This window comes from Corvus kubaryi, unplaced genomic scaffold (assembly GCF_017639235.1).
Source record: "Corvus kubaryi isolate FWS band 111438036 unplaced genomic scaffold, C.kubaryi_AGA036_p1.0 129, whole genome shotgun sequence".
Classification (NCBI taxonomy): domain Eukaryota; kingdom Metazoa; phylum Chordata; class Aves; order Passeriformes; family Corvidae; genus Corvus; species Corvus kubaryi.
Window position 1 is genome coordinate 2,105,710 of NW_024580664.1, and position 13,337 is coordinate 2,119,046.

General features: G+C 41.0%; 1 long non-coding RNA gene across 2 annotated transcripts in view; it reads right to left on the reverse strand.

Moving 5' to 3' along the window:
- Nucleotides 1-9,462, reverse strand: part of LOC121663707 — a 34,890-nt gene extending 25,428 nt beyond the window's left edge. For both annotated transcript variants that reach the window (XR_006015730.1, XR_006015731.1), the window contains exon 1: nt 9,042-9,462. This is a non-coding gene — a long non-coding RNA (uncharacterized LOC121663707). The remainder of the gene's footprint in view (nt 1-9,041) is intronic.
- Between the last annotated feature and the right edge of the window lie 3,875 nt (nt 9,463-13,337).

Here is a 13,337-nt window from a genome sequence, read left to right on the forward strand (position 1 = left end):
GCTGCTAAACTCACTGAGCAACAGTGCCTTTCTTGAGACAGAGTTCATCCTCTCTAAAGGCTTCAGAACAGATGAAGCTGAGCTAATCATCAAGAAACCCTCTAATCTCTATCATTACTTAGGTTTTCATGTTAGTCATTGTGACAGCTTTTCCCCCTTGTCATCAGGGGAAGAAAGCAGTGGTTGGCACTCTCTGGCGAGACTGGAGCCATTTATGGCAGGCTGAGCTTTTCCAAGTTAGTATTCAGGAGTCATACACAGTCAGTGAATGGAGAGACAATCTCAAAAAGGTGTCGTGAAGGGCCTGGCACAATGTGGGGCTTATGTTGCATTCCTCTTGGCTGACTGTCAAACAAAGGTAGAGCCAAGCATTACCAAAGGGTATTAATGTGAAGAGAAATACAAAAATAAACCGGTTACTTAGGCCACTAGCTATTACAGGCAGAGAAATAATACAATAAATCACTGAAATGAAGAAATAGTGGCAAGAGGTACTGAAAACTGAGAGATATTTTGTCACTAAATTGCAGCATTAATAGCACTTTGAAGCTTCACATTTAAATTGCCTGTTTCTGACACTCAAAATGCACATTAGGAAAATGATGCTTATTTTATAGTTGCTCATTAAAAGGAAGGGGATAAATAAGATGGAGTTTTAAACTATAAATCTCTTTTGTAACAAACAACCAGTAAGAACATATGGGGAAGACAAATAAATGGATAGTGAAAGAAAAATTTTTAAAATGCTTTTGTAATCTGGGGTGTAAATGAGCAACTGTCTCATCTGATCTAGGAAAAGTAATTTTTAGAAGGTCTGGGTGTGATTGCGAGTGCAGGAGATACTCGTATGTTACTTGATAATGAAGAACTAGAAATAACAGAAAAGGTTGTTTCTTTTCCCTTGCAATAACTCAGGCATTGTGCAATTATACTATTTGTCTCTTCTGTACATGACTGCAATACTACATGTATTTCCCCACCTACAGATACATCAGCTTTCCATAAATAACAAGGCATAACTCCAGATTACTTCTGAATAGCCTGTATGACAAATTCAAGGAAAGAAGCAGAAGGAACTTACACATCTCTGTGGCATTTAGTCTTCCTGGAAAGGTTTTTCATGATCACCTGTGTAACTTCCCAGCACTTGTTAATGGCTGCCCAGTAGCCTGCTGCTGCTTGACTATTTGCATAGCATCTGCATTTATCTAATCTTTATTTATTTTTTAAAGACTGCAAAGTTACAGCTCATTTGCAGTGCTTCAGGATTTGAGTATTAAACAAAAATGCAAATACAGCAGTAAGCTCTTAATGAGATGTATCCAGCTCATTTTTTTCAGCATTAGCTCCATTCTTTATCTTGTTTGAGCATTCACACTATAAACTATTCATCAGCTCCAAACTTCATTTCATTGTATCAACAGCTTTTGCCATATATTTTACAAGTTTAAATTCTAATTTTATCCACAATAAGAATAATAATGATGTTTCAAACTGGCATTTATTGTCCAAAGGAAAATAGCTCAAATACTGTACCAAACCATCTTTTATTCTGCACCTTGGAGAGTTACGGACCCAAAATGCAGTATTACAAACTTCTGGGTTTGTGGTACTTGACTGCTACTTTGCACTAACTTGAAAGATGATAAAGTCACAAGGTAAGGGAAATGCTAGTTCCACACACTTGTGGCTATAATAGGAGGTCTGCTTAAGGCAATTTAAATACCCTGAGGAAAATTCCTACCTTTGGATGTATATGAGCATACACCACATTTTTAGTTTCTAATTTTAATCATCCAATGATATAAACCAAACTTTTGCCTCCAAGAAAAGGAAACATGATTCTCTGATTAATAGTGCAGTGTGGATAAAACCCTCAGGCCTGGGCCACTGAATCACTTGTGATGAAACCCGTGTCTCACCCTGGGAGTTCTCCTTAGATGCAAGGAGTGCAGCAGCTCTTCCCCAGAGCTGTCAGAGACCTCCTTCACCTCCCTCATTTTTGGGCTGGATTCCCAGGGCTAAGGAGAAGGGATGAAAGGGAGTACTTGCAGTGCTCATATTTATTCTTTCAGTACTAATATTTCATTACCGGTATTTTTTTTTTTTTTGTCTCTCCTGACATACTAACTGTCCTGGAGAGAAGAGTGTGAGGTGCTGGACACCCATAAATACAACTTGTAAGGAGCATCAGGGGTCACATCCTCTCCCCATCACTGCCAACAGCACCCACCTTTTCTCATCACTTTGATAGCAGTGTCAGAATCATCCATAAGGTAGTTTGCTGCCACTGCTGCAGAGTGACCCACGCCCAGAAGGATGATTAGTCCTTCATGTCAGGCTTTCTCAGCATTTCCTCTGGGATTATGTGGTCTGCAGCAAGGACTATCAATCTCTCCACCAGCTTTGGGAGATCAGATCTGTCCCTGATCTTATTGATGGTCCTCATTCTACTGCATTTCCCCCCCAAACTAAGAAATGAAAAACAAGCTCTGGAGCCAAAAAACTACCTGAGTGTTTCATGAATGCCTCTATTGCAGCAATAACACCGGTTAAGCTTCTACGCCAAAATCAACTCCACTGTGAGCTACAGAAACCCTTATTTTCTCCCCAGAAAATATGCCTGGTTCAGTTTCAGCTTAGTTTTTAAAAAACTGCAGCCTCTTTCCTCCTGTTCCCTCTATGCCTCATGCTTTAATCTGTGGGTTTGTGCACACTGCAGTTTTGATGAACAGGCTACACTGTGCGGGGTGCATATTGCTCTGAGTGCCTCATAGCAAATTTCTATTTACATTCATTACAAGCAAAGGCTATAAGGCTCTACAGGTTTTTCTTTGCAATTTTAAAATGCATTCATATAAGGTACCGAATTTTATGCCCAGATTGGCTTTAATGGTTAATGTGTTCATATGAGAAACAGAGCTCAAAACTTTGTCACTGTGACAACTTTTACAGCATCTTTGGTATCTTGCTTGGGAAGGAACAAGGTTTTGCAATATCGATTTTTTGGTCTTAAAATCCTCAAGATAAAGACTTCATTGATGCATCAACAATAAAGCTGATAATATAATATACATGCTAATATAATAATATCATAAATATTATTACATAAGTAATACAATAAAGATGGTAATATAACACAGTCCTAGGGTTTTTAACTGCCAACATTTTCTTAGGATACTGCAATGTTTCTGAATTTTCACTGTGGAAAATTTCTTAAGTGTCTTGTCTTTATTGTTCGTTCGTTTGCACTAAAGAATTATCAGCTCCACAAACTCCTTGTAGCTCCCAGTGGAACTAGCACAATTATAAAGTTGTGCCTTATTGTCTTCTTAGCAGAAGGTATCTATTGGAAGAAAACTAATCTCTACATTAGATTCCATCATGAACAAACAAATCGTTTTAATTGGCTGTGTAATGAGATGTCCTTTCGTAGAATACGTACTTGGAAAGTTCACTGTTACAGTGGATCTGCTAAGTTCTGCACAGGATGAGCATGACAGCAAAACTAATTGTAAGAAATACAGCACAGCTGTATTTTGGCTTTTGAAATGTAGATCATTCATGTATTGCTCTTCATTATCTGTTTAGCTGTTTTTAATAATTTATCAGACTAAATTCCCACTATTTTACAACATTATGTACTTGGGGGTTTTATTTGTTTAAGAGAAAATGGCAAAGTGGTATACTGCAGTTATAGGTCAGTTTCATCTTAAAATAATTTGTATTTCACCTGTTCCTTAAACACAGCTGATTTTAAACAGATGACTCCAGGATTTCTAAGATATTAGGTTTGGACTGCTTGATTCTACTGCAACCTTTCTTTCTGTAGAGTACTAATTGTGCCAACCAGTGTATTTCTGATAGTGGAGCAGGGAGAGCTCTTACCTTCAAGGTTATAGGATCCAACCGCACAACAATTTCATAACCCTTAGTAAAATCTTTCTTATCCCTCCTTGTGGTGAGCATGGCTGGTGCACACAGCAGCATCCAGCCCCATAGCACAGCAGAAGTGAAAGCACACACACAGTGGCAAATTCCCCAGCTATTCCCAAGGTCACAGATGTGGGCACATGCATGCAGGTTGGACTGAGTGAAAGGAGAGTTTTAGGATATAATTGGAAGGTCACAAAATCCCATCTGTCCTGTGATTTTGTTGATGAGGCAAGTAGTAAGAATTTCTTGTATAGCCGTGTGCTTCAGCTGTCCTTTTCATAATGAAGCTGAACAAAATAGATTGGCTTTGAGTTATAAAAACTAGTCCAATAAATGCATTTCATAGCTCTTGTGCATTTGTGTGGTAGGTAGCTCTTAATGGGCACTTTTTTGTCTGTCCTCAAGCTCATAGAGACGGTCACAAGGCAACTTGGCTAGAGCTTGAAAAGAGGTCACAGAAGAAAATCAGAAGGGTCCTTATAGAATGTACAGGAACATTTTATCTCTTTTCCAAAATCTAATGACTAAATTTCTTTTGTCTTGTTAGGGTTATCTTTCTAATGAAAAACTCTACTGTTGTTTTGTGCAAGTGTACTCTCTTAAACTTTGATTATTTAAAGCATATCCTAACATGCTCAGACATCTACTGCTGCTGAGATCCCTGCTGTTGAGTTAAAAGGTATCAGCACCAGCCCTGCAATGGGTTTCAGCGTGGCTTCAGAAGACATGACCACAAAGTATTTCTAAGGTAAATGCTTAGAAATGTCTAAATAATGAAACTGTGTCAATAGAATTAAAAATCAAGTTGTAATTTTAATGCAAGTATTCCATCCAATTTTTTAAACATTTTCATAAAGTATCTTAAGCTATCACATTTCTCTTTTCATTATGAACAATGTATCAGAATTTCTGTAATTTGTTTCATTTTATGTTTTTTGATACTTTTCTATACTCACTTTTAATATCTAGAAGATATCACCCCTGCTTGGACTTCCTTGCCTTCTCAAGGAGCTGCTCTTTAGCATTAAAGAAGCAAGTAGAAAAGGCATGTTTGAATCAAGATCTTTGAGGCAGATCTTTAAGATCTTCTGCTTCAGTGGAACAGATCCACTGAGACAGTTAAAAACATATAGCTGGGAGCATGTGAATGGTCCCCTTAACATGAAAGACAAGCAGGTGGTGCTCATGTTTGGATATTCAACTGTAGCCTAAGTCGATGTTAACAACAAATTATTTTCCGTGGATATTTTAGTGCTGTGTGAGAAATGGGATTGCTTGCTTCCTACTGGTGCAGGAATTGGCTTGAAGAAAAGAAAAAAAAAGGGGAGGGGTTGGGGAGAACAGAGAGATCCCACAACAACAACAAAACACTACTGTAATCTTCAAAAGCACCTCTTAAATGGACAAGTCAGAGATTAGGTGGGCCGTAGAAGTGAGCAACTTTTATGGCTTTGAAGTTGCTCCAGGGTCAGTGGGCAGCACACTGCTGGATTGGTCTGGCTGCTAGTTTTGCATTATTTTACTGGTACCTTTGGTGCATTCGTTTGGGGGTAGGGGTAAGCCAGAGTTTCCATTGCGGTGTCTTTCAGAGGCACTGTGTTCACCAACATTAAATATCTCTCCAATTTTATTTTGAAAGTAAATACCTCTTCCTGTGGTGACTAAATGCAGTATCAGCCATCATATTTATCATTCAGCTGACACTTGTCTTGACCTCACTTCTTCAAGTGTCCAAAGTTGGCTCCTCTCCTTATCCACCACAGACCAAAGCCTTTTGCAAAACTGCAGCTAAGCTTCTGGCTTGACAAATGCATCCATAATAGCAAATGACTGGGACACAGGACTGGAAGGGATACTAAGCAAGTTTGCAGATAATACAAAACTGGGAGGAGCAGTTAACTCCCTTGAAGGCAGAGAGAACCTGCAGAGACCTCGACAAATTAGAGATGGGCAATCACCAACCATAGGAAGTCCAACAAGGGGAAGTTCCAGATTCTACACCTGGGACTTGATAACTCTAGATGAACGAACAAACAGACTGGAGAGCAAAATGCTGGAGAGCAGTGCCATGGAAAGGGACCTGGGGGTCCTGGTTGATGGCAGGTTGAATGTAAGTCAGCAATGCCCTGGCAGCCAGGAGGGCCAACCTGGGGTGTCCTGGGGAGCATCAGGCACAGCATCGCCACCAGGCAAGGGAGGGGATTGTCCCACTCTGCTCTGCACTGGGGTGGCCTCACCTTGAGTTCTGGGGGCAGGTCTGGGTGCCACAATATAAGACAGACATTAAGACATTACAGACCATCCAAAGGAGGGCAACAAAGATGGTGAAGGGCCTTGAGGGGAAGCCTTATGAGGAGCAGCCGAGGACACTTGGTCTGTTCAGCCTGGAGAAGAGGAGACTGAGGGGAGACCTCATTACAGTCTGCAGCTTGCTCACGAGGGAAGAGGAGGGGCAGACACTGATCTCTTCCCTGTAGTGACCAGTGACAGGATGCGAGGGAATGGCCTGAAGTTGTGTCAGGTAAGGTTTAGATTGGATATTAGAAAAAGTTTCTTCTTCCAGAAGGACACTGGAATGGGCTCCCCAGGGCAGTGATCACAACACCAGCCTGACAGAGCTCAAAAAGCATTTGGACAATGCTCTCAGGCACAGGGTGTGACTCTTGGGGATGGTGCTGTGCAGGGCTGGGAGCTGGACTCCATGATCCTTTTGGATCACTCCCAACGCACCTTACTGTGTGATTCTGTGATTCTGTGGATATCAAGTTGCTGTCCTGCTGCTGAAGCTGAAGCTGGACCTTGCCTGATGCTGGCATGGAGGAGCCTGGGACACCAGGCCACTTCTTGACCCCAAAAGATCCCAGTACAATAGCAACTCCTGTTTCATCCCAGCACCTCAGAAGAGGCAGAAATCTAGGAATTGGTATCCCAGTATCTGTTCTGTATGAAATTACATTTACAGGTCATTTGGATGTGTTGGCATGAATCAGATATGTTTGAATTATTTACAGGATGTGGTGGCTTCAAAGAACCTAATTAGAGTAGAGTAGCATGTTTTAGAACCTGAAAAGGCAAGCTCTGCTCCTGCAAGTAATTACTGCTCTAATGAACAAACTCGGAAGAGTGAAATGCATAAACGGATTCTGTGGGATCACTGCACAGAACATATTTTCAAGGCCAAGGAGAATGGCAGTGTAATAGCTGTGAAACTGTAAAAGTATTAGTGGTAAAAGAAATAACAGCACTAAAACTTTATAGTGCAATATAGTCTATTCAACATCAAAGAGGCAAAGTATCTCATTCAGTATGAATTAATAGAAAACCAGTATTTACTCACCAGAATGGAATTCAAATATTCACAGAAAATACTGTGTTTTAATTTTACAACAAAATGAATCATACTTAGCCTCTGTGCTGCTGACACACCTGTTACCTCAGGTTCTTTGTCTTCATTTCAGCAGTCACAAACTCTACCATAAACCTTAAGGACTTTCATATTCCATAATTCAATTTATAGCAGCTTCAGGTACTATAAGAAGTGTCCTTATAAAAATGACATCCAAACAGTCCCTACATATTCCTGCACCATAAATGCCGTATGAATTCACTCATTTTAAAAGTCAGTTCAGGAGTTTTTGATCGAGAGTGGAGATTCAGCCTGATAACTTCAAGTTAAACTGTGTTATTTCTGTGTTTTAAGTATCATTGCTGACTATAAAAATTGTAAAATAAAAACTTAACTGAAAATTCTCCAGGGAAGTGTATGAGTCAGATTGCAGTATGTTCATGTGTAGCTATATTGTCTCTACTCTGGTGACAGAAAGAAAAATATGGGGTTTTTTTTCAGTAAACTGAATGCATATCTTTCAAAGATCTCACAGGGAATGGTTATTTATAGCACTGAACTTCCATTTTAAGATGGGTACTTTTTTTGTTTGTTTTTGCCTGCCACCAATAACAAGGATGCAAGGCAGCAAATCAGATCCTATAATGGGTATTTTACCACTTTCATTCTTGTTGGTGTTTTAGACGTAATTGTGAACTTCTGTTGAGATACTAAGGCTGAAATTTGGACCGGTTGTGATCATTAAGAAACCCTGGTCCTAAACTTATCATGTCTGTAAAATATTGGTGTTCAAAAACCCCTCAGCTGTGGACAGCTGTAAACCTACTTACTTATTACTGTTCCTAAATCCCTGCAGGGTGAAAGAGAAATGAAAGATATTATAGCTCTCCCCCTCTTTTATGTTTTTATTTGTGGCATGTCTGACCTGCACCTCAGCCCTTCAGTTATGATTTCACGGTGCACCATTTACTACACACAGGTAACAGCAGCCTACCTTGTAATCTCCCAATCAAAATCTAAAGACCTTCTGTATGTCAGGGATATTCTGTTATTAAACCCCAACATTATTAGTTTTTCTTTCCTTTTGACAACAGAAATAGAAACGTGTCAGTGAGAGAAACTCCTCAATTATATGGATTTTTTTGAAGGGCAGATCTGAGCCTCCTGAACTTTATCCTGTTTTTAACAGCTTGCTACAAATAGGGAAGAAGTAGCCTGGCTGGTTGCCAAATCCTCCAAATCCAACTTAAACACCCATTCACTGGCTTTGTCTAGACTAGGGTCTGTAGGGGATTCATTTGCAAATGTTTGCTCACCCTTTCTAACCTGAAAGGGCAGAATGCCTGTAACAAACACTGATTTGACCAATCTACAGTGTCCCAGATGTCCATGGCTCTAGTCAGCCACTGAGGCAGTAGGGGTGAGGGTACTGGGTATTACTGCCAGACACCAGTTCCTTGTTTCTATGCAGCTGAAAGCATCACATCAGGGGATTTTTCCCCTTCTGAGTGCAGCATTAGCTCAAGGTACCACTCAAGACTGGTCCAAACTCAGCGAGCAGGTACTGCACTGAGGCAGAGGAAGAGCATGGAAACCTCTGCACATGACTCAACCAGAAAAAATTCTTTGTGTGGTGTCTGTTTGATCAGCTTAGCAAGAAAAGACCTTGGTGAGGGTCTTTTCTGAGACAGAACCTCAGGTTTGTACCTGGAGCAAATACTGGAGAAAAGAAAGCCCTCAAAGAACATGGGGGACATACCTGCAGCCAGGGAGGTGAATCAGAAGAAGTGCATATGGTCCTTCATCTTGCCAGGTACATGATCCTCAGGAATTCATTTAGGCACCCTTCATGCAGAGCCAGAATTTGGGTCTACTGAAAGTCATAATCAAAGCCTGCAGGTACCCAGCTTGCAGAAACTGTAAATGTTGAGCTGAAGGTCAGTTTCCATGCTTTACTGTCAGTTTCTGATCTTCCTCTTGAAAACATGGCCCAGCTATGAAATTCTTATCTCAGGGACTTGGTCCTAAATGTTATAAGGCATATATAGTCTCCATTGCCCTTAGGATCCCAGTATATAGAAACATCATTTATGAGGATGCTGTATAAGGTTTTTCTTCCTTATGAAGAATCTCGGTCTTGTGAGTGGCAAGACTTTTATCACCAGCATGCAGAAACCTTCCTGCCAAAGACAAAATTGCTTGCTGAATACCAAAGCCAGAGGAACAGAAAGAGGTGGATCTGTGGAGGAGTGAAAAAAGGGAGAGGCCAGCCCTGAGATGGATGTTCTTTTCCACTGTGAAAGCTATTCTCATTATTTTTGGAGTCCAAACAGTTACATAAAAGGACATTCCTTTGACTAGTGTTTATCTCAGTTTTAAAATACAACTTTCATTATGTGTTAGAGCTCAATAATATTTATAAACACGAGTGTCTGCATTGCTTCACCTCTGACCTAAACTTCAAGCTGCTGAAGTGGAAATTAGTTTCTGTTTTTAACTTGGCGTGATTTTTGCAAATGATATTTGCTGGATTTGCTGAAGATTGCTTCTACAAATTACACCCTCACCCCAGAACAGAAAGGATGGGCCAAATACAATGGGGAGTGGAGAAACCTTTTTTTTTTTCTTTGACAGACATAATTGTTACTCCAACATGAAATTTTGGCTCATCCTCTGTTTTGAATCCCTATTAAGAAAATTACATGATTCTGACTCCTTACCTTTAATTAATTATGGGTTTTCTTAAAATAAACATAAAGCTTGAGTTCCTAAGACACACAGTTAAGTCTTGAAATATTACATTTTTCTGCTTTGCAAATATATCTGAAAGGTTAGCACCCAGTGAAGCATGCAGAGTCATCTTAATGAAAAAAAATCTGAGGTGCATCCATAAAGATTCTCATCCAAATTAAGACCTGATGTTTAAGCAGGTGCAGCTTCCCCTTTATGTGAATGGAGTTTCCATAAACTGCAGTCTCGAGTTATTGACATTAAAGAACAGGTGGAACAAGTTTATCCTGTTTTAATTGGACTATAATACTCACTTGTTAGAAAGAAAAACAGCCACCTTGGCATCACAGGCACAGAAATCATCACAATTTTCTGCTGCCCAGAAAGATTAGGAAGCTGCTGCTTTCTTCTTTTCTTGCCTTTTGATCAGGTATTTACAGCAGAAACCTCACATTATGTTTCTTTCTCTCCCAGCCCTGGTGATTTTTAGTGCATTTTTTTCTTCTACGGGTTGTGAAGCCTGAGCTTTTTTCTGGAAGAAGAAAGTAACCATTGTCTTTTGGTGACTATTCAGGTGTGTCTGCAGCTTTTGTTGTTATACCCAAATTAGCTTGACTTGAGGTGCTGGGCAAATTCTTGAAATACCATACCATTCTTCTCAGAATTAAGAATCCACCTGGTGGTGTTTAATTTATGTAGGGGATTTTATGTACAGATATTTATACTTTTTACACAGTTGATATCTGTAAAGTGGAAAATTATTTGAGCGTAAAGAATGTGACTAAGATCCATGGGATTCATGTCCTCCTCCCCACTGCCACTCACTTCCCATCTGACTTTTGAGCAAGTTATTTACATCTCTTTGCATCTGTTTCCCAGTGCACATAAAGGAGAGTTTACAGCTACTTCAGAATAATTCATTAATAACATTAATATTGTTTCCTATCTTCCCTGTATTGCTCTGTTGGGATAGAGACCCTGTGCCTACACAGTAACTGGCAGGAGAAACTCTGCTATAATTAGAATTCGTACAGTTTAGAGTTTGTAAATACTCAGTTGATGAAAGCTTGTTTGCCTAAACTATCCTGCCGTACACACAGATGTGACACATGCTCTGGCAATGAGACATCTCAGAAAAATGGTGATTCTCCAGCTGTCACTCATCTTTCACCTGCCTCTGTTCCACTTTCAACTTCCTTCCCAGTGGTAAGCAGGGAGACATCCCTTCCCATTTACAGCAAATTCAGGCTGCAGACACAGAGTCCGTTCATTTCCACTTTCCATGTTATAGCCGTAATGATCAAACACTTCTACAGTGCTCTGCACTCCACATGAGGATGGAGAAAACCCAATGTTTCTTTGGAGTCCTTCAACACCTTTCAGCTTTGGCCCCTTGGCAATTAATGAATGGCTTGAAAGCTTGCTAGAAAATGTTCTTTAGCACTGCAGCACTTCTTCGTTTAGTACTTTGCAAGTGAGTTGTAAAAATTTGCCCTGGAGACAGGGAAATGCAAATATAAATTAGATGGAGCACTAATAACATTACATTACAGAACAATGCAAACCGGTTTTGACACCCCACAGAGAAGAAATCCATGCATTCCTTTCTGAATCATCTTTATGGAAATTTCTGTAAACGTGGTGTTATTAAAAGAGAGTAGCAATTATTTCCTTCTTTGGTTCATCAGTTGCAGGGAGGGGGAGAATAGGCAGGGGAATTAATTTTGTTTTCTTCCCTCTTTTTTTTTTCTCGCATGTCCTTGTCGGAGAGCTCTCATGACAGGAACCAACAGCACAGAAGCCACCACTGGCAGAAGAGAGCAAGAAGGATGGAAGAAGTGGTCAGTACTGTTAGAGATGCAGTTCCTTAGGTGGAAGTAGTTAAGAGAAAAGCAGAAGCAGGTTGCAGTTAATAAGGCTACTCAGAAAGCCAAAGCTATTAAGAGATGTTGACATAACATTTGCAAGCTTCACAGGGGCCATTGTTATAATTTAGATTTAGTATTGATCAGTTCAGCATCAGGGCTGGAGGAAAACTGGACACAGGGTTCTTCATGAAAGTGGCACTTTGGATATTGCCTTCCTCTTAACACAGAAAAGCAGGAATCCCCCATGTCCTGGCTGACCTGTGACTGCTGCCCTCTCCCTTGGGGCAGACAGAAAGTTGCAGTCACTTGGTATAATCTTTTCAAATTGCAGCTGCAATCATAGCAAGGACATTAAAAACGTGCCTGTGAAATACCAGTTCAATCCAACACGTCTGCACATGCTAGCAGCTCCCTGCTAATGAGGCCTACTGGAGATTTTGCAGGCATATCATTCAGGATGAAAACCAGCTGGCTGTGCATTACAAGGTGTGCTCAGGAAGGGATCTGGTGATTTAACACATGGTGAGAAAGCAGCTTGTGAGGCTCATTAGATCAATGGGGATTCCAGCCTTATACCTCAAATTATATGCCCTCTCTTCTAACATTCACCTTTTCACTGTGCAACACCCACACCTTCCTCTTTTTTCCTCTTTTCTCTCTTTTTTTCCCCCTCCTTCTGTTCCATCAGTGCATTTTCATGCACTTCCAGTAAGCACCACCAGAACAGAAAATACCTGAGGTTTACAGGGAAACCAAAGGTAATTCACTCAAGAGAAAGTTTCTTTGTCCAAAATGATGATTCCACTGCCCTCTGTATCACTTGGCAGTTTTTGAATTCTCAAAGAAAAGTGCTGCTGGCAGTTTGACAAGCATGCAGGGACCAGATGCTCTCACCATGCCAAACCCCAAGTAACATGTACCTGGCAGAGGGAAGTGATGGTGATCCACCACATCCCTCTCCAGCCCCCCAGCAGTCAAGTACCCTTCCTGTGGTGCTGAGACTGGTGGAGACTTTTCCCCTGCCTGGCTGACTTGAGCTCCAGGTCTCCAAAGTGTGTGCAGAAGTCGGATGGTACTATCTCCACTTGCTCCTTCCTAGTACAAGAAGAGTGACATTGTTCTGGGTGTGAGCTCCACATGTTCTCCCCAGTGGTGGCCTTTCTGGGTGGTTGTCCTTGCCCACTCACCATTCACACTGTAGGTTTTGGTCCTATTTCTAACACTGCCCAACACACAGTTTATATGGGGATCCCAGATACCATGTCAGCTGTGTTCAGTGCCCCCAGGATGTCCAGCCCCTCATGGCTTGCTCTTCACCTCTTCCCAACCCCTGACATGGCACAGGGCACCTCTGGCACTGAGCAGATGTTCATGGTCCCCCAGGCAGGACTGGCAATGGCCTTTCCTTACACCTCTCCCCTCACCCTTCTGGACTGCTGGCTCCACACACATCCTGT